General features: G+C 37.4%; 1 long non-coding RNA gene across 5 annotated transcripts in view; it reads left to right on the forward strand.

The window, feature by feature from the left end:
• The window catches only part of LOC110841323 (uncharacterized), a 498,304-nt gene that overhangs the window by 379,028 nt on the left and 97,734 nt on the right, over positions 1-21,542 (forward strand). The gene's annotated exons all lie outside the window — the stretch shown is intronic.

Consider the following 21,542-nt stretch of genomic DNA (forward strand, 5'->3'; position numbering starts at 1 on the left):
TTAAGAATGCGTGGATCTGTACGTCCACTCCTCCATACTTTTTACTTAAGCACAGGTCTTTCGCACTCTTGCTCTGATGGCTGCATTATTATGGATGCAGTACCAGTTTATGCGGGAGACATACACAGATGAAGGAGCCGGTTACCAAATAGCCACTGTCCAGGGGAGTTCGCTGATAAACGTCTCTTAGGAATGAGTTTCTTCTCAGTTTCAAGCCGAGATGATGGCGATATCATCTTACAACGGGGAGTCCGTGTTAGCGCGCTACCACTCCTTGGCACATTCCTTAGCTACCTGACAGAGACGAGGCTGTAGCTGGTTTGTCGCTAGAATCTCGTTAGAAACAGGGAGTCTGATAAACAAGAAGATCAAGAATGGAAGTAGAAGACTTACAAGATGTGATCGAGCATATGACGCCTGTCAGAAGTGAAAATGAAGCTGTATTTGTTTGTAAAACACACTTCCACCTTTCTCATTTTTCATAACAGCGGAGAGAGTGATAAGAATGTGATAAATGGAGTCCAAGGATAATATTTCTTTCTATTTTTCTGTTCAGAAGGAAAGGAAGTAGGATGGGGTACAAACTTGTATTGCCACTGCTTGATTATCGCAGCTACCACGAAGTGAAATAGACACAATTTGGCAAGGACAGAAATATGTACACAAAGAATGAACAAATATTCCAAAATCATTATTTTCCGTTATATATACTCCATTGTCTTGATCATTTATTGCATATGCAGATCGTCTATTGCGAAGCTAATTACGTTAGGCGTTTATGTGGGTTGTCTGGCTACCACCATTTTATTCACAGTGTGTAACAATAGATATACTACTACTTACTACTAGTAGTAGTGGTAGTAGTAAGTAATAGTAGTGCTACTACTGCTACTACTACTATTACTATTATTACACACACACATCACACTAAACAAGTCACACGTAACATTAAATTTCAAGACAATCAGCTAAAATTTTCCCAGGGTAGAAATAAATATCAAGTGAAAACTAATGCGATTTAATAGGCCTACTTAATATATTCAGAATTATAATAATATTTATTCTCAAATAATGTATTATTTGATAATTTAAGTTGTAAAGATAATTTAACTTTTTGTTAATGGTTCTTAAATTCTAATTTCGTCGAATGTGATTTATACTACAGGAGAACTAAAAATTTCCCGAATCCTCGACTTACAAACGCAAATTATTAGAAAGGTAATAATAACCACAACAATAATAATGAGAATAATAATGTCCTGTTTATGCCCTGCCATTATAATAATGTCAGTCACGGGAATCAGGACGCAACCAAAACAAATGCAGAAGATGAAACTGGGAGTAAATCACATGTCAAATCATTTGCCTCGAGGGACTACGTACGATTCACGATAACGGAACTCGGGATTCGATTACGTGTCAGCCCGAAAGCGTGAGACTTTAACAGAGCTGGTGCTCAGTTTACTAACGGAACGCCAGCATTGTACATGCAATTCTTTACTTATGAAGGTAAAGCTTGTTAGCATAGAATTTAAATATCGAAGTTCAGGTAATGAAGTCATTGTTTCTGAAAGCAACGATAAAACTAGAGACAAAAACAAATCTAAATACCTTTGTCACAGGGTTCCTTAGTACGTGGTCATATTCTTAAATCCTGAAAGACCTTATCAAACTTTTATCTGTAATACACTTAACTACGTGTGAAAGCACCTTGAAGTCTGCGCTGAACATCTTATTTCCTTTGTCGGACATGTCAGAATGTTGATGGGTTGTATTGTTTCCAGCAAGATAAATTGTGTGGGTGGAAACTGTAAACCACTTAGCAGATGCAGTTGATTTATGTTTAACTTGCGTGTAACAATTAACAAAGAGTAAGCCACTGACCAGAGCACATAGATGTCGCTTCTTCATTAGTTTTACAGGTTAACGTGACCCTACACATCTGAACCGCTGCACCGGGTTCGTTGACGGTGGTTGGGGATATCCGGGGTGCACTGTGCTGTTGCATCCGTCAATTAGATTTAAGGTAAAATCCCTAACAAAAGTTTTCGCTCAATTTTCTTCCTGTCCGTCAATCCAGCCCAAAGGTTATTCCACTTTCCGGTGGTTACAATGGGCTGAATATATATGACACACACAGGAACTAAACAATAATATATAAAATTTTATTATATTTATATTGACGCGTATTCTCTCAGACCTTAAACTTTAATATTTTTTAGGATAACGACAAAAACAAAGCAAAATCTACCAGAACGTTTTAATAGCATTATTGATTAAGTTATTGATCAGCAAATAGACTCTACAATAAAAAGTATCCAACCCGCGGCACGCCGATGTGTTCTGAATGGCTATTATTATTTATTTTTATTTGTAGTGTTCTGTCTGACGACAGGTCCATATATTATGAACAGGATCCTTCCAACCTCTTCAGGTTGTCAGGGACCTGCTCATACATATATACATTCTTGGCAGAGATGATCAGAAGTGGTTTGCCATTGCCTTCTTCTGTGTGTGAGTGGAGTAATTGTTTGGATGCCACGGAGAAACCGGGGAAGCCCCCGGAGGAAAACTCCGTGATGCCTAGACCACGGCCTTGCCCAACACAAGTTATAAATTTGAGCACCACCGGGAATTGAACCCGGGACCCCAGGCTTACAAGGCTAGTGTTCTGACCGCTAGACCACCGTGGCTCCTATTATTATTATTAAATTAAATTTCGGAATCCCAGCAACAATTATTGAACGTGGCATTGAAAATTTGCTCAATTAAAAACAGTGTCAGATACTTATTAACTGAATTTTATTAAAGAAAATAATTGCGTAATAGGCCTATGTGGACTCGGTAACAAGAGATCTAATTTAGTAGCTTCCTTAATAAATTTCTACGTTTTTTTTAAAAAAAATTAGCCCTCTTTTATAACCCTGCGGTCCCCGAGTAGTAAATAAAGGGTGACTGACGTTGCGTCTAAAAAGGCTTGAAGAACCCTCATCCAATGAGCGAAGCGAACTTGTTTCTAAATTCACCCTTTAAAGGCGTAAAGGCTGCGGGATTTTGACAAAAATGTGTATGCATTTCACACGTACTACATTTCTTGTCAGTCACATTCTCCATTACACGATCGCTCTAACAATATTCGGTGAGGAGTATAAATTATGAAGATCCTCATTATGTACGCTAATTTCCTCCATATTAATTGTTATTTCGTTTCTCATAGACCCAAGTATTCTTCTCAACACTTTGTTCTGAAGAACATCTTATCAAAAGTGTAACAAAATATCCAGGGTATGTGAAAGTCCCCTAGCTAAATTGTTATAAGATTAAGACCTCGGTATAAGTTACATTAATTTTTCTACGTTTCCTTTTTCGGGCTGTCACCCTTATAACATCTGTCTTTCCTACTTATAGCTTTTTTTTCTAAATCCTGTTAACACATGCGATAGGATTTGTTGTTACATGGTAGATTAGTCATCATAAGACAGCAGAAGTCAACTAAGGAATCCGCAATAAACCTCCTATAGCCACAGCGAGATTAAAGTCCACGGCTGTCTGAATTGGCAGTCATTAGTGCTAATACTGTTTATTACATACCCACGTATTCCAAGTGCCACTACAGTTATTCAACGTATTATAAATATGAAAATTTCTGAAGTTTTAAGAGAAAATCTTATTAATGTCTTCGGTTACGTTTATTTAAATGACACTGAAGTTCTGTGAGTAGCGCTCGAGAATTCAAGTGTTCAAAAGAGACTGGTGCTGAGTCACTTTATAATTTTCTTTGAACACTCAAGTGCATATAAAGAATCTTCAGCGGTTAGAGCCTTATTCTGTACCGGTGTATTGATGTGGTTTATCTGAAAAGAATGTTGGTCTGGAGGTAACAAACCCCTAGTGAACCAACGACTAACGTTTCCTGTTTGTTTCCAAACAGATACTCTGTTTTACAAGAAAATGTTTTGGATAAATCTGACAACTTTTCTGAGCCTCGTGCCAAGATTAAGAATGAATGAGCAGAGCTTTCCTACAACTTCCTCCAAACACCCTCACGGGGTCGTGTCCTTATCATTTTCACTGTTATAAATTCTTGTAGGGTCAGGCTTGTAAATAATAAATAGTTTTCGTTTAAATTAGTATTATATTTTAGGTGCTTAATTACTAAAAATAACAAATCAATAAATTTGTTTGAGAAATGCATTCAACAGTATATTGCAATAATAAGTTAGTTTACGATTTGAGACTTTCGCGGCGAGTACAATCAACAAAATCTTCTCGGGCAATCAGCCGCGTCAACTGGTTACCGTAGTAAACCGACGTTTCGGGTCTCAAACTCTGTCCCCATCATCAGGGTTTTGATGTGACTGGATACCTCGGAAGTCGCCTGTGTTACACAGAGTTGGTTCCCGAAACGTCGGTTTACTACGGTAACCAGTTGACGCGGCTGTCTGCTCGAGAAGATTTTATTGAAGTTAGTTTACGTTTAACCCTCCGAAGCCTAAGATTAAAGAAATAATAACTGCGGCCCCAGTTCTTAAAAGGTTCAGATCCTGTCTTGAACGCTCCCCAGAGTGCAAGCTGATAGTCGCTCAGTTAATCGAGAACTTTCCTGTTTTTAGTAAAATTCATTAGATTTTTGCCTATTCAGTATATAACTAGACACTGGACCCTATCTCGAACTTATACACTATATCTTTAAGATTCATTTTAATATTATCTTTCTAAAAGTATATTTTTATTGATATTTTCAAATACAATTTTATGTGAATTTCCGATATTAGATGTGTGGTACATGTCCCAGATAACATTTGGCGAACGGTGCAAATTAGGAGGATTTTGGGTATGTAATTTCTTGTATCATTCAGGTACTTTATCTCTCTCAGGCTCACATATTCTCCACAGTTCTGTTCTTCCTCAGACACTCTCAATTCGTGTTATTCTTTTATAGTGTGAGAACAAAAATATCCAGAAGAAAATAAATTACACGGATTTTAAAATTTGTCTTTCTAAAAAATATAAATCATTTGTTTAGAACGATGGTAGTTGCGGGGCCGCGTATGTTTTAATTACATGGTCCATAAAATTCTTGTGTGTCTGCGGAATTGTGCAATGCCAACGTGTGTTTTATGGTTACGTCACGATAACTGATGAGCGTAGAATAGCGCATCGTGACTCGTCACAGGTGGGCGGTGACATGAATGGTCAGTTCACCTACTACTGAAAATTGCTACCAGATTCCGTTAGTGTCGTTGCGGTAACAATTGTACAGACTGTTTCAAAATTCATACATCTTTTAGTAAGAAGTTTTCCAACCACGTGGATATACAGGCTAGATTAAAGAGTGAAGATATGTTTTTAATTCGTACAGAAATAATTTTAAATTCCAGTTTATCTTATTATTCAAACGTGTGTGTGTGTGTTTGTGCGTGCTGTTCAATGTCTGACAAATATCGGTCTCAAACGGACAAAAATAAGTCATAAGACATACTTGTGTTTAGGGATATTAAGTTTGTGTAAATATAAAATTAATGTTAAACGCCATTAATATGCAATTCGTACTTTGGCGTAGGTATCCCTCTGAAATAATTATGGTATAATTGCGAAATAAATCACATTTTAATGCAACGTCATTTTATGTAAAATCATAAAATTTAATATTAAATTATGGAATAATTATGAAGTAAATCAGAATGTAGCGCTAATTCATTTTCGTGCATAAACACTTAATTTTAAAGTTACATTACTTCTTTCCTCCATTTTACACGTCGGACTAGACCGAAACATAGAGAAAAGAAATATTCTTTCCGTCAAAGCGGTTACTTGCATTTTACGGCGTATCCGACTGAATAATGACTTACTTAACATCTATTATATTAACAGTAAATGGTTTTATTATGACCAAATAAAACAGAACATCGAAGAAAGAAAGTATCCATCTATTTACGTCTGTAAACCTTATTTCTCCGATCCTCAAACCCGGGTCACCTTGGTGGGAGGTCTACGCGATGATCAGTTCTACGGTCAGTAAAGAATTGAAACAAAAGAGTAATAAGTGTACTGTAATTAGAAAAGAGAATAAACCAACAGGTGGTCCTGCTGTTTTATTTGCAAAGCATGCTATATGACAGGGGTGAGAAAATTGCAAGCTACGGTAAGAGTTAATCGGTTCCGCCATGTTGCCTACAGATATTGTTAACGGCATTATACTCAGTTAACTTACGATTTATTATATATAATAATACACGGCGGAGTTATGCCAGTAGGTGCATAAATAAATAACAGTACCAATCGAATAAAAGAATACATAATTTTTTATTAAGTAAATAAATTAATATTATTTATTTTTATTATTTATTTAGTGTTCTGTCTGACGACAGGTCCATATGAACAGGATCTTTCCATCCTTTTCTCGGACTGGGACCTGTTCATATACGTTCTTGGCAGATGATCGAGAAGTGGTTTGCCATTGCCTTCTTCTGTGTGTGAATGGAGTAATTGTTGGGATGCCACGGAGAAACCGGGGAAGCCCCCGGAGGAAAACTCCGTGTTGCCTAGACCACGGCCTTGCCCAACACAAATACTAAAATAAATCATTTATGAACAAATAAATAGAGCGAGATTTTGACGAATTTCCAAGTTTTCGATCTTCTGACTATCGCACTACATAGATCAGATTCCTCTTGAGAAGCTGATATTCACTCAGGTAGTCAAATAAAATGCCTTGTTTTTTAAATAGGCAGAAGGTTCATTATCGTATTTATTAGAACCCGTTGTTGGCCCTTATCTTAAACAAATCCATCTCAGAAAGTACTTCGGGCCCACTTGAGATTAAACTTAATGTACGTGTTTCTATCGGAATTAAAGGTGTGTATATTTTTATATAGCTTACCCACAACTTAAATTTGGATATTGTGAATTTTTATAACTGCTTTACTATTGTTAATCAGTACGCCTACACATATTTTCAATCCGAGTCTCCTGGTATCAAGGTCGATTCGAAAGAGCCACATGTGTCTCCCAAGTAACAATAACTGCCAACCCCTGTTACAGGAGTTGAGGTCACCATGGCAACAGTAGTATTAAAGCAGCTAGCAACAGATTTTGTTGTCATCGTCATGGTTGCTTGTGCACTAACTTGCTACTACTTATGTAACATGCGAACTCTTGACAAGTAGCTGTTGCAATCTTTCAATTGAAGAAAAAGTTGGCACGGTTGTTAGGAGTTCAAAGTATTCTCTGTAGTGTTATGCTGTTACCTTATTATATCTCATTATAAATTTGTCAAACCCGATTTCATCAATTCGATCCACTTCATTGTTCTTATCATTTTTATAGATAAATGGATAATTTACGTCACCTTTATAGTTCAGTACATCTTAAAAATTTCTGATTACAGACGACAGCACAGGAATAAAAACTTCTTGCAGATTTCTTCTCCCTTACCCAGGGAATATTCCACATAGATCTAAAACCAGAATGTATCCGATAGGAACAATACAAAAGAGGAAACTTCATAAAGTAGAGCTCTTTTAAGAAACTAATAGTGGCTCAACTAATCAAGACATTCCCGGAATGTTTGTGGAATTTCTAACTTTGGTATTATATTCACGATCTCCCCCCACTAGCTCCTAATCTGAACCATATGAATTTATTCCACAGTCACACCTGGTCAATTGAATTATTAACCTATCTTCTACGACCACATATCTGAAATTGTCTCATAGTTGAAGGACTTTTTACCAGATTTCTCTAGCTATTTCTCATCTTTCCCAAGCTTTCTACATGTCCTACCGATCTAATACTCCTTGATATGACCTGCATATTTGTACTCGATTAGGGGCATAAATTATGAAGTCTTTGATTACGAAGTTTTCTCCAGCCTTCTCTGACTTTTTCTCTCTAGCGAGTGCGCATCCCGATTTTGGCCTAGAATGTTTCTAGCCCACTAAACTTCTCGATAAAGTGGAAGAAACGAAATCTGTTTCTTAACCTCAGTCATCGACCTCAGAACTCACAAGACAGGTACACTAATGAACTGAGGCTGCATTTAGAATTATTACACACACTTGCCCATCCGTGACTGAGTTTCGACTAAGAACGGGGATTGTTCCTGATTGAGAAACACTGCAAGCGAGGTCTAAGTTCACCCAACATAAATGTCCCATCAACACAATGAATGTGTAGTCGGTTGTACGACTGAGGTGGTCACAAGGTCTGGTCGTCGGATGCTGGACGTTGCTATGATTCATCACATCTCTCTAATGTGGCCGTATCTCGCGAGGGAAACCGTCACGAAATCTCCCACTCGACATTAAAAAAAAGAATGGACTGAGTCCAGTGAGGGAACCTCGTTTCCGGACCGGCCATAAATTTTAGCCAATTTTTCACGTCTGTCTTTCTGTCCCCGACTCCCCTTCCAGGTGTGAAGCTTGCAGCATGAGGTTCGCCAGTCACGGTTTGTTTCCAGGGGTACTAAACGTGTTCATAGAACGCATATCCCAGGTGACAAGAACGTCTTATGGTTTTGTAGCACGCCGTGATACAGTCTTTCATGTGCTGTTTTTTGTAGAAATAACCTAATTTCTTACTATATATTATCGAGTTTCTTGTCTTTGAACGTATACTTGAGTAGACAAGCGACGGACTGGTTTACTTACTGATTGAGTGTCTGATTGGCCCGTCTTACAGAATAGTTAGAATTAATTATTAAACATCTTCGCTATTGATAAACCTTTAGTATCACCACAGATATCAGATAAACTACCACTGGACTGTCCCGAGAATTATAAGACTACTAATAAATGATATTAATTTCAACATAAAAGCACCTGCTAACCATTTGAAGCCGAAACAAGTCTAAATAATACTGAAGAATTCAGTTTGCACCTCAAATAAAGGAATATTTCACCACAAAAAAAAATTAACTGGTTTATGTTTTTAAGGAAATAGCCACTTTTTAGACTGAGAACTATACGAAATCCATAAACACAAAATTCACCTTTACTGATTGTTAAAGTAGGTGGTACATATAGTTGCCACTAGTTTTTAAGGGCTAAAAAGAAAGTTATTGGAGAATGTAATGCATAGGTTTACGTTATGAGCATTAGGTAATGTCATTTTGTGACAAATAACCCATAGGATATAGAATAATAACAAAGGCTCAATTCGTAAATCAGGTTATGTCCGTCAACGTACTGTAAAAGGAAATACGAGACCGTAGGCACAAATGAAGTTCAACGGCAGCACCAACAGACGTACACGGAAGTGGAACAAGGGTGATGAAAGAAACCGTTTAATGCAGACAGCAGAAACGCAATTTCTTATAGCAGATGTTAGTTATTCACTCGGAGACAATCGACGCTACACGAAAATCAGAGCATAAATACAGCCAATATCGAACTTAAACAATGATGTAAAATGTTATGGAAAATTTGTCATAAAATTTGGAAAATGTATAACAGTCGAATTTATAAGATAGTGTAATAGCGTCATATTGTGAATATTATAACAATTATTTATTTTAATCAGTCTGATCACAATATTTAAAATTTCTTATAATTAAGATAATAAAATATCATTGATGTTCCTATCGATTGATCGATTTACATTTCGGAACATTTACACAACATGTTTCGGTTTTTATAAAACCATCATCAGGTGTAAAATATATCTAAGAACTGAAAACTCAATTATGATTTCTGTAGTATTTTGGTGATGTTTCATTATGTTTGTTTTTCCATTTTTGGGCGAAGGTGTTGTTTTTCTTAAATGTTATTAGATGTACATATCGGCCAAAGATGTAGGAGTGAGTGTCCTGATATGTCCAGAAGTACTAGTGTCTTCGAATAGGTGTGGGTCAATATTTTATTATCTTAATTATAAGAAATTTTAAATATTGTGATCAGACGGATTAAAATAAATAATTGTTAGTCGAATTTATGTAAATGTCTATTGGAATACAAAGGAAAATATGGTATGTTCCACTACGGCACGTAGCTGGGTGAGACCTAGACGTCTAGAATGGAAACTGCAGACTAAAGTTGACGTCGATAATGTTAAATATTAATTCAATTTGTAGTTTAGTGTAACACTTTACATTGTAAAATTTATGTATTAAGTAATTATTAAACTTGTTTAGAAATCACTCCATATCAGAAATAAATTCGGTTCTGAACCATCCCTTTATAGTTTTGTGATAACAATGTTTACCACTTACTTTAATAACATCCAGCAATTCGACATTACGCCTACACAATCTGTCTATTGGGGCTTTGATTTCGAGCAGAGTAGAATTTTATGATCATTTCCTTGTGGCTCTTTTCATTATACACTTTTCTCCATTCTCACGTCATTTCATTCCTCTTAGGTCAAAATATTTTCATAAGCACCCTGTTCTGAAACACCTTCAATTTGTAAACTTCCCTCAACGTCTTAGACCAAGTTTCAAATTCATGCAAAACTACAGGTAAACTAATAGGTTCGCGTATTTTAATCGATACCTTCTTGGGTATCAGACAGGAAGACTAACAAATCTGAACTCCATGGAGCACATAAGAAATGCTTACAAAGTTCTAGTTAGAACGCCTTAAGGGATGGAACCACTTGGAGACGTCATAGTAGATGGAAGGGTATTATGAACATACTTGTTAAAGAACTGGAATATGGAGGACTGAATTGGATTCATCTGGCTCAATATAGAGACCACTACCAGTCCCTTGCATACCGTAGGGTTCTTTGAAAGCAATTTTTTGAACAGCTGAACGACAGTCAAGTTATGTAAAGGATTGTGCTGCGCAGATTTTGTGATGTTTTTGTTAGCAGAAATACTTTGTATCAGATTTATATTCATGCATTTAATAGATTCCTGCTACATACTTATGAGAACATATAATACGATTTATGCCTTTAGAAATCTAGTTTATTAAATTACAGAAGCTTTGGCAGGGAGAATTTGATTCGTGTTTGTTTTAATATCAAAGACACGAATAATTTCCACAAAACATTTCAAATGAAGTGAAATTTAAATCGTTCAGAGATTTCGTGGCTGGAGTTAAATGTAATACTTCTGCTATTCGGAATTATCCGTGTCTAATGCTGAAATTTATCCTGTGCTTTGGCTAATGGTTGCAATTGGCATTTTCGGCGCAAAGTGAAAAATGTTCAATCATATTTTCATAATGAAACCAGAAACGACTTGAAATGGAAATAATTAAAATATGACGTGAGGATGTGATCTAGATTTAAGTGACTCGGTATGGGATTCAATGGCAACCTGAAGTTAGACAAGGTCAAGAATTGTCCTGCCTAGCTAGCGGCCATGAACTACTCAAGGACTCTACTTTATGGCACTAATGAGTGAAAAAATGTATTCTGGGTTATAGAGCCGTGAAGTCTGGTAGAGGTTTATCAACGTTTCAGAAGTTTATACTGCCTCCATCATCAGGTCGGTCATCATAATCAATCACTTATCGCCCTGATGATGGAGGCAACAAGGACTTATGAAATGTTGGTAAACTACCAAAAGACTACACGGCGTTACAACCCAGATTTCAACCATCTTCGTACTCACCCAAAGGAAAAAATTCTTTCCCTTAACCGACAAATAGTTACTGAGGCTAAAATTTTGGCCACTCCTATGTACTGAGGAATATGGCAACATTGCTTCACAGTTAGTGTCATCAGCTGCAGGCGGGGATTCGGATACTTGTGTCCCAGTAGTGGAAACAGCGGTAAACAAGTACATAGACAGAGGAACATCTCATAAATAATTCATTTTTTTCCCTCATGCCTCCATCTACAGTGACATTTATTCTTTATTTTACGCATTTCATAGGATTCATGGAAATTTGAACACAAATCTGTACACTTTTCTCTGCCAAGAGATTTTAACCCCCGCCTGCATACGTTATGTGAAAACTAGAGTTTCTAAAATCTGCAGAGACTTCGCTAAACCATTATATTTCTATGCTTTTCTTGGATAAATTAATTAGTCTATAATTCTGAATTAAGTCTTTTCGTGATTTTCAACTCCGAAAGAAAGGAGTGAATTTACATCATACTTGATATTCAAGGAATACACCAAAAAATTTTCTTACGAATTTTTAACATATTCTGTTTGTCGGTGTTCTCGTTTTATAATGCGTCTAATCTAACATTTAGTTAATGTATAACTCAAATACAATATCATTTTTCTCGATAAAAAACACAGGTAGCCAGTAGCTCTGATAACAATTCACAACTTTTATTTCAAATATCGTTTGGGTTAATACCTGATGAAATTCAAGAAACAAAATTATTGACTTCATGCAGTTTATCTCAATGTAATAACTTCGTAACACTGGATTCTTTGTCTACAAAAATAAAGTTATACATTCAATTAATGGACAACACGGTCGATGAGGTACTCAAAATCACAAATAACGCATTTTGAAAATAAACGCCTTTTCACTCTGGGGTTAATACTTAGCACATTCCGAGGTATGCATATTTATTTTGTATATGCATTTGTACATAATCTGCGTGTCCTGCCACAATATTTTGGCCGAGTTTTATTGAAACCCTGGTAATTAACCATCTACCATACATGGCGTTAGTTCCCCTAGTAACAACCACGGTCAATAGACTGTGTCGCTCCCAAGCTTCAATTCGCCCTTGCTCGTTGCTACTCCTTTCTTTTCTTTCAAATGATTAAGGCACGTAGCATTTGCTGTGCGTTTTAGAGTGTGTTTGATTTAACGTGTCCACGATGCATTAAGCAATTTACGTTAAGTATTGGAAAAGTTTATAAGAATGGAGTCAGTGTTTACTCTTAAATTCTTTTCTGTCCTTTTTATCTAACTAAAGGTCTCCTTTCATAAAACACAATAGTTGCCACGGGTAATTAGGAACGCGAATCTAATTTCCTTACGATGAGAATTCCAGTACTACTATTTGTTTCGTCTCACTTCACATCTCCTTAACTCAGTTTCTTCTTTTACAGTTTCGTTAAATTCTTCTCTTTGTATTCGTTTCATTGTGGTACCGTACTACTAAGAGAATCTTTCTCTTCCTGCAAAGTAGTACTCACTTTATATTTCAATTTCATATTAATATTATTCCAGGGTATTTACTTCTATGTACCCAAGACAAACCTTGCCCCTAAGATACATAGTGCAGCAGCTATTTCCGAAATACATTTTGTTTTTAATACGTGTTACATGTATTATATAGTTTTAGTGTTTGCGATGACTACATATTTTACGACAGCGTCTTTCGAATGGTGTACGAAGATCCTAGAATGGCAGTTTTCTGTAGTTATTGTTATTGATCTCAGTGGGTGACCGACTACGGAATTTATGGCCGGGGTTTGATTTCCGGTGGGACAGGAATTATCTTTTCACCATTACATCCGGGGCGGCCTGCGGCCCATCCAACCTCCTGTTCGTTGGGTGGATGCTGGCTGTGGACCGTTGCCCCTCGGAAAAGTTTCCCTGACGTGAATTGGACTGCAGGCTTAATTCCAGTGTAGAAGTTAAGAATAAGTGGAGATAAACTAATTTCCTCCAATATGTCTTTACAGGACTACACAAACGGATAACTTTACTTACTGCTTCCTTCCTTACCCTTTCCAAACCATTTTTCATTATTCATCATGTCATTAGACGCTATATAATCTGAGCTACTAACAGTGCCGTTAAATCAATTCTAAGTAAGTAGATTTATTTCTAAAATACCGGATTCTCGGCCCGGGGGTGGCAATTATGAGTTTTCGAATGTTTCCTCTGCAAATCCTGGAAAATGCCTGTTTAATAGCTCACCTTTTCGTGAGCCGCGACTGTGTATTTTTGCACAATGCGCTGTTGATGGTACCATTCAACTCGGTGTAACTCGTGCAACTGAGAATAACTCCTCATCGTGTCGTCGTCACAATTATGTGGGGGAGTGTGTTGAGCCTGTAAGCACATCACCCTGCTCCAATTATGGAGCGCCATTGTCATATCTGCGTCTAGCCTTCCTCCAATCTCTTCTCGTGCGCTTCGATTCCAGGAACTGTCGTTGTTGTGGCGAAGGAATCGTGATTCAGTTACATGCGGGCACGTGTATCCTGTGACATTGTTACAAGAACCGACGCAAATGTCGTGTGGATAACCTGACCTAATGTCCTTCTTCTGGTTACAGTTAAATTCCTCTCCTTTTTGGAGACATTCGTCAGCGTTTAATAGCATACGTCACGTGTTAAAACATCTTCATATTCTGTTTTCTTTGGACGTACATAAGTAAACCTGTGGGGCACAGTGCTTCAGAAGCTGATAGTCGGTCAGTTGGTTAATAAAGTCCTCCTCGCCTTATATTAAATCCCAAGTATCATTACCGTCTTCACAAAAGTCAGACACTGAACCCTGTACCGTACCAGATAAATCTAGTAACTCCCTATTTCTCTCTTATTCATTTTAATATTATTCTATCTACATACATAACTCCAAGTGCCTTCAGCTTTTCTTATATATATATATATATATATATATATATATATATATATATATATGTATATATATATAATATTTCTTGCAAGTCTCAAGATTACAGTCGTGGACTATAGTATATACCTTTGTGTTGAACAGTAGATACAAGGGAGAAAGTTTCACCCTTCTCCTGTTTCTCTCTCCCATCGGTATAAATATTCTCCTTGCTACCCCTGACCTATTTTCACTAAGCATAATATAATATAACCTCAGCAACATGTCCCTCTCAACTGTAAATACCTAATAAAAGAAATAATATCAAGAAAAGGAAAGGAAAATAATAGGAGCTGAAATCTTTTGCTATTACGTGTACAGGTCATTTGTCATCACGTGACCGGTAGAAAGAGCGTGATTGGTTTCCGCTTGTTCCAACGTCGGAAATGTTAGCGCGCGCGAAAAGTGTTCCTCGCTGTAAGCGTGACCCTTCCCAGAGATTCCGGCCGTCTGAGAAAGGGGCCCTGTCTCGGGACGACAAAATAAATTACTATCGTCGCTCTGAGATTTGTCTTTTCTTTGCCCCACGTCCACGGCACTCGATTTATCTGCAGTGCAACACGCGACGTCATCTACAGCGTGCCTCAATATTTCATTCACCCTTTAATGTAACTAACTAGCGGAAACAAGATGAAATTCAACGGCAGTTTTGTGGCCTCGGTGATGATAATTTGTACTTGTATCCACGCGTTGCTGTCTCATTATTTCCCTTAAGCGTTTCAGGTTCCGAAGGGGACAATCTGAAATGAATAACAAGAAATCGGTAGTGGTAAATTCAGGCTATGCCCCAGAATTAACTCAAGTAGGCTAATTAAGGCGATGCAAAGGAAAATGGGAGGTAAGTTATGTTAAAATGCGTCTTAGTGAAGAATGCCTTGACAGATTCTTGCTAATTTCAGAACAGAAATTAAATATAATATTCAAAAATTAATTAAATACAAGTAAATTCAAATTTGTTTACTTACAACTCGTTTCACTAGAGGTAATTATTAAGTAATATTAGATTTGTTTGCTATAGTAGGTCCAATGTACGAACATGTTTTAGTCAATTGCCAGGTATTTTCAGTAAATTAACTGTCAGCGAATCGATAAGGGTGGATGTGACTCCAGCCTGGAAGTGCTTCGGAACTGTTGCTTTACGCATTTTTCTTACATGCCAGAAAAATAGGTCTCTGACCTCGTTACACGCCCAAGGCGATATGGACGTTGCAGATAACACAGAAAATAAGAACCGTACCAGGAATCGACCTCGGGGTGTTCAACATGTATAGAGTCACTTTTCTGACAGAGCTACTGCTGTTTTACAACAGAGTGTATTATTTAAAATGTTTAAGTTTCTGTAACCGCATACGATTCCGAAATTTGTAACCGCATGCTTCGGGTGTCACTTGGTTTACGTTTCACCTCGCAGCTGACACTGTTCGTGGCACTTGGAAGCACGAACCTGTACGGTTAGTGGTTTAGCTTGCGGTGAAGCAGCTCGGGTTGCATACAGCGTTCCGCTGGACGCGCCATCAGGTGCCAGACGGACCTGCGCTTGTTAGACCGAGTTTAACTGTAAGAGAACCTAATTCATATTTTCACTAATCTATCTGATGTGCTTCTTGTTTCGTATTCATCCCTTAGTTTTTATTATTCTTAATTTCCTCCGCTTGGTTTCGTTATAAAATTATACATTCAGTTGGAAATACCTAATTATTAAATTACTATTAGGTTTTAAGCTTTATTTGCAATATGGATACATAATGACGAGGGTATACCTGTCTATTTATCCACTTCTTTTAGATTTAAACTACTCATTGGATTTAGATAGAATTATGCATTTTATCTCGCGACCAGATTTGTATAGTAAGTCTGAATCGGTCAAATACAACCTTAAGTTGAAATCGAAATATGAACTTTCGTAATAGCTTGTCATCGTACAATAATTACTTCTAATTTTACATGAAACATAGATCTCGTTGACATTTATGTCTTCTGCTTGTAAGAAGTTTCCATTGTGGTGAATATTTAACGCAAAACAAGGGGAATCCCCCGTGATGATGTCATCGCCGAATCATACGTCCCACTGTTTAGCCTCATATAATCAATTAACTGGCACAATTCACAGGGATCGGAATTGTGAAGTTATGCATACATTTTCTAATCTGTTTACTTTTTTTTACTTTTCTCTCTCTTTTCCTTCCCATATTTTCCAGAAACCCATTAAATTATGCTTGATATATTTCGACCAAAAACAAGTTTAATTTGTTACCATTTGTTTTAAATGTATCTTCACGCATAAATTCCGAGACAAAAGCAATTATTCAAGAAGGCTGTGTTCCGTTAAACTGCCGAATTGCTTCCTGGATTCTTCTTGTGTTGGATGCATTCGTTTATTTCGTGTTTGCTCCATGTTCTCCGTACCAAACACATGCGCCGTTTAATTCAAGTTTTGTTGTTCTTATTCGTGAACGTTTTGATATGACAAATAGCCAAAGCACGTGATCTGAAACTACAGAAACAAAGAAGCTGTGAGTAATTCCATATTTATAACTTTTTATCTTTTAACACCGCCAGTCCCTTTGTACAATTTTTTAAAAATATTGAATCAACCTGCAGTAGTGAGTGGCTGCCTCATTATGACGTGTGAAGGTAATAGAGATGTGTCGCCCTGATAATGCGCACTGATATCTGCCACCGGATCTTGATTGCTACACGGCTAGCTTGTTCCGGCAGACAGAGCGGCCTAATGCTCCATTACACTGCTGTTAGGGAGGTTCTTTAACGCCAGGAGACGGGGGTCCGTAAGGAAGTGGAGCGCTCATTACCACAATCGCCAGCACGCCATAAGTTGCAATTGCAAGATTAGCAGTTCCGTCTCCTCGAATTGCTTTCATCTGTTGCCCTCCTCATAGTTTCGCCGTGTTTTCTCAGCGGCTTCGTCTATTCCAAGTCAGTGGAGCATAGTCCTTCTTGAGAAGCTAATAGTCGCACAGCCAGTTAACAAATGTCTCGCCTTTTATGTTGCCGCGTTAACACGAGAATGATACTGTCCAGAATTAATCGAGGAAGTCTCAAAGAACTTTGTTCCAGTCGCCTTTTGTCCACCACAGACGCCACTGAACTAATCTGTGCGCGAATTAGCTTAGATTTACCAAATGACCTCTTCTTTTCGGGCCTTCTTACTAAAATTTCTAATCTCCCTTATACATATCCCGTTGATTTCTTCCTTCTTGAACTGAGTACATATAACTATTTTATGTACAGTAGCCAATGAATTATGAAGCTTCTCAACATGGTTTTTTTCTCCATCCTCCTCTCATTTATAAATATTCTACTCGCTATCTTTTTCTGAAACATTTTCAGGTACTTCATACCTCTATATGTAAATAAGAACACATACTATGTTCATTCTGTCTGAGCGCTTTCTTTATGTGACAAGTCATAGGATAGTACGTACTTCATTTTGATAGTATAATGACACGATTTCATCTTTGGAATAACAGAAACCTTTAATAATTATTATAATCCTTTAAGTACAACGATTCGGAACATCATTCCTCACTGTCATTCTACATGACATATTCGGATTAGCTGTTTTAAATTTACTGCTCAAAATATTAACATTTTGGAGCTGTTACTGTAGCTTGTAAATTAGCAAAAAAATCGGTAAATGTCAGTATTTATGTTATCATAAATCCTTGCCAAGATTTCGCTTTCACATTTGTTTGTTCCAGATATTCAACAACGAAGCGACCTCATTTGGTCGTTTGACTTTTGCGTCTCTGGTACAGCTCTGGTAGGGAAACAAACGTCTAATAGGGGGTTGGTGCGTGTATTTCGCAGTTTGCAGTCTGTGCGTTTTCGCTTCCGATGCCCATAAACTTTGCAATGTTGCAATCGTTAAAAATCCGTGTATTAACACTACAACCTTCACCCTTTTGTATATGGACTGTTTCCTACTGCATTGCCTGTAACTGAACGAATGAAAAATGATGGCTTGCACATGACTCTTCATCATGTTTTGGCAAATTACAGCAACTGCGTAATTATGAATGGCTGACAGACAATAGGGTTACATTTTGCGACATTTCATTCCACATTTCCATTTATTCCTGACTTTCTCTCCCCTTCCATTCTTTTGAAACTCTGCACGTAAAATGATAAATGTGCAATCGTAATGCGCAAAAATTAACTTTGGCCGTGATTTTAACTCGATCAATTCGTTTGGTATGGACATAACAGTCACAAAATCAGAATACTGAAGCAGTGTTATAGCAAACAGGGGCTTTTTAATTCCAAATTAACTTTGAACAGTTTAACACATATAGTAACTACATTGATAAGTTGATAGGTTCACTATTTATTTAAATTTACAAACCAGTTCCTAAGATAACGTTTTAAACTCCTTGCTTAAATTTGAAATCACCATCACACAGATAACAGTCTTGCAAAGAATATCATTTGCCTATCTGTTTCTTTAATCAGTCACCTTGTGCTGAGTTTAACGTGGGCTTACTTAAGTAGCAGGGACAGCTTTAACTCTTACGTTCACTTATATTTTCTAACACTATTACTACTCACACTTTCACACGTGGCTTTTGAAATACGCGTTGTCTCATTTCAATGGTTTCAGAATTTGTGTTGTTCTTTGTAGGCAGATGATTTGTTGATGAAAATATGAATTTTTAAATAAAGGGTTATTTTATACGTTGTTTAATACAGTTATTGATATTCTTTCATTAAATGTAACCAGTTCAATGTTTTCCTTTAGACACCGTGACAGGCAAGAAGTTCTAAACAGCTGTAGGCTTGTGTGATAGAGAAATTTCATTTTCTTGACACCTGCAATTGCAAGAAACAGTTTTTCACTGTTTGTTACAAAACTTCAACGAGTACTCTGTTGTATCGAGAAATTCAAAGTCTTGTCAGTTGTTGGAATTTGTCTGCAAGGACAGAAAGCTGCAGGACACGAAAGATGTTCAGGACTCTCCCTGACCCTATTCTCCCCTTTTTACCTCTAACCACCTTTCCAGTAGTTTTGGCACCCTCGTGTCCCCTCCTCATATTTCGCACCCCCTGATTCACAAACGGTTACTACAGGGCTGTACATGTGTTCTACGAGAGCGATTATTGTTAGAAGTAACTGATGTATGTAGTGTTTACAATTCTCTAAATTAATTACAATTTTTTAAAAACTGAAATACATGAAATCTTATGGCCAATTTGCATTCAGAAGGTCCTTTGATCGAATACCAGTAGCAATTCAAGATGACTGCCTTCTGGGTTGTTGTGCCTGCAGTCTAGCAGACGTTCACTAACGTTTCGGAGATTCTTGCTATCTCTATCATTAGGGCGATGATTAAAGATGATAAGATGTTCCAAGATCCTCTCAAACATCTACAAGAGTACACGACTTAAAAGGAGCACGTACTGAGTAACGGTCCTTTCTCAGTGTAAAAGCTTTTCGGTATTTTATTTTACTCTATAAATTTGTCTTATGTTTTAAATATTATGAATATTAATAAACATACTATACTTTTATGAGCTTGGCGAATTTGTGCGAATATGTTCTGTTCACAAAACTCTTTTAAATGCTAGCGATTTTATATACTGTAGAGAATAGATGTTTAAACAAATTTATTTGACAGTGCTACATTATGTTTATCCAGTCCCCGATAGTATCATCGTATTTCGTGATTTCAGTGTGTCAAGATAAGGTAAGGTAATGCACACAGAAAGACATGAAACGCTTACATTTACTTTTTTTAACCAGGAAGTCCATCATTTCTGTTCGTCTCCCGGAATGATTTACACATCTCGGCGGCATGTATTAATACGCAATAGGTATTGAAGTCACTTTAACTAAGTCCATTAAGCAGATTCCTGCTTCTCCAAGTGTAGCTGAACTGGTCAAGAATTTCTCTTCTTCTTATGCAATCCCAAGGTTCAAAACTGTATTTACAAGAGCCCGCGTTTGGTCCCTACCTTGAGTCAGGAAAATTCAGTCCACGCCTTCCCACCCAGTTTTCCTGATCCACTTCAATGTCACCCCACTGGGTTTTCCAAGTGGAAAGATGGAAGGAGTTTCCGTCGGTCAGCACAGTCTGTGTCAGTGCAGAAGTATAGAAGCCTGATAATTGTTGTCTTTTGACTGTGCTGTGTTAACAACATGCCACCTGTTCGTTGGAGTCTCCTTTCTGGTCATTGATAACACAACACTCAGACAGACAAACCACCGACGTCTTACTCAAAGAAGGACGAAATCAAAGCCTGGATATTGGAAATAAACATCCCATTTTGTGACAACGTGTTGAAAGCTCAACTGTACGATTTAATCAAATTAAATAAGTCAACGTAAAATTGTTATGTGATTGATCAGATTTTAGCAGACAAAGAACGTATTGCCCTGAGACTTCCGCCGTATACTCCAGATTTAAACCCCATTTAACTTATTAGGGACGTCGAGCATCTGTGTCGCCAGAGATTCGAAGAAATTCCTGTGTTACATAACGTGGTGACATTTTATTAGGAGTGTACTGTACGCGGCCTGCTATAATCCCTTCCAGCAAACTTTTGGTAAGTGACTCGCTCCGAGATTCCAATTCACAAAGTTCAGCGGCCAAAATCGTTGGAACGCAGTACAGTGTGGTCCTCCGAGAAGTGGGTTACCTACTTACACGTCGACACGGCGTTACAACACGCAGCAGCAACACTGTCATGGTACAAGTCCACCGTACTCCCTGTATGAAGCAGCAATCTGGAAAGAGTTCTTGGGGCACACATTTCTGATTTGTGCGCATAATGCATATCATTCTGCAGGGACATGAGTCAGCAATCCTGGAATAACATTCACGTCTCATCTCTCGCTACATTCGTTATGCATAAGAGTCACAAGACCCATTCTGCCTTACGGGAGGATAGCGGTAAACGTTAACACATGCGTCAGAGTTACAGAGATCCGCATTACCACGTCTGCTGGTACATTATTATTTAATTTGTTTTGAAAAATTTCAAGATAACAAGTTGCATCTCTGTCTCTCTTAATGTCTGATTATTTTTAACGACGTG

The sequence above is a fragment of the Zootermopsis nevadensis genome, unplaced genomic scaffold, assembly GCF_977971745.1.
Source record: "Zootermopsis nevadensis isolate Lab colony 2312 unplaced genomic scaffold, Znev_1.0 Znev_ptg000024l, whole genome shotgun sequence".
In the NCBI taxonomy this organism is placed as follows: domain Eukaryota; kingdom Metazoa; phylum Arthropoda; class Insecta; order Blattodea; family Termopsidae; genus Zootermopsis; species Zootermopsis nevadensis.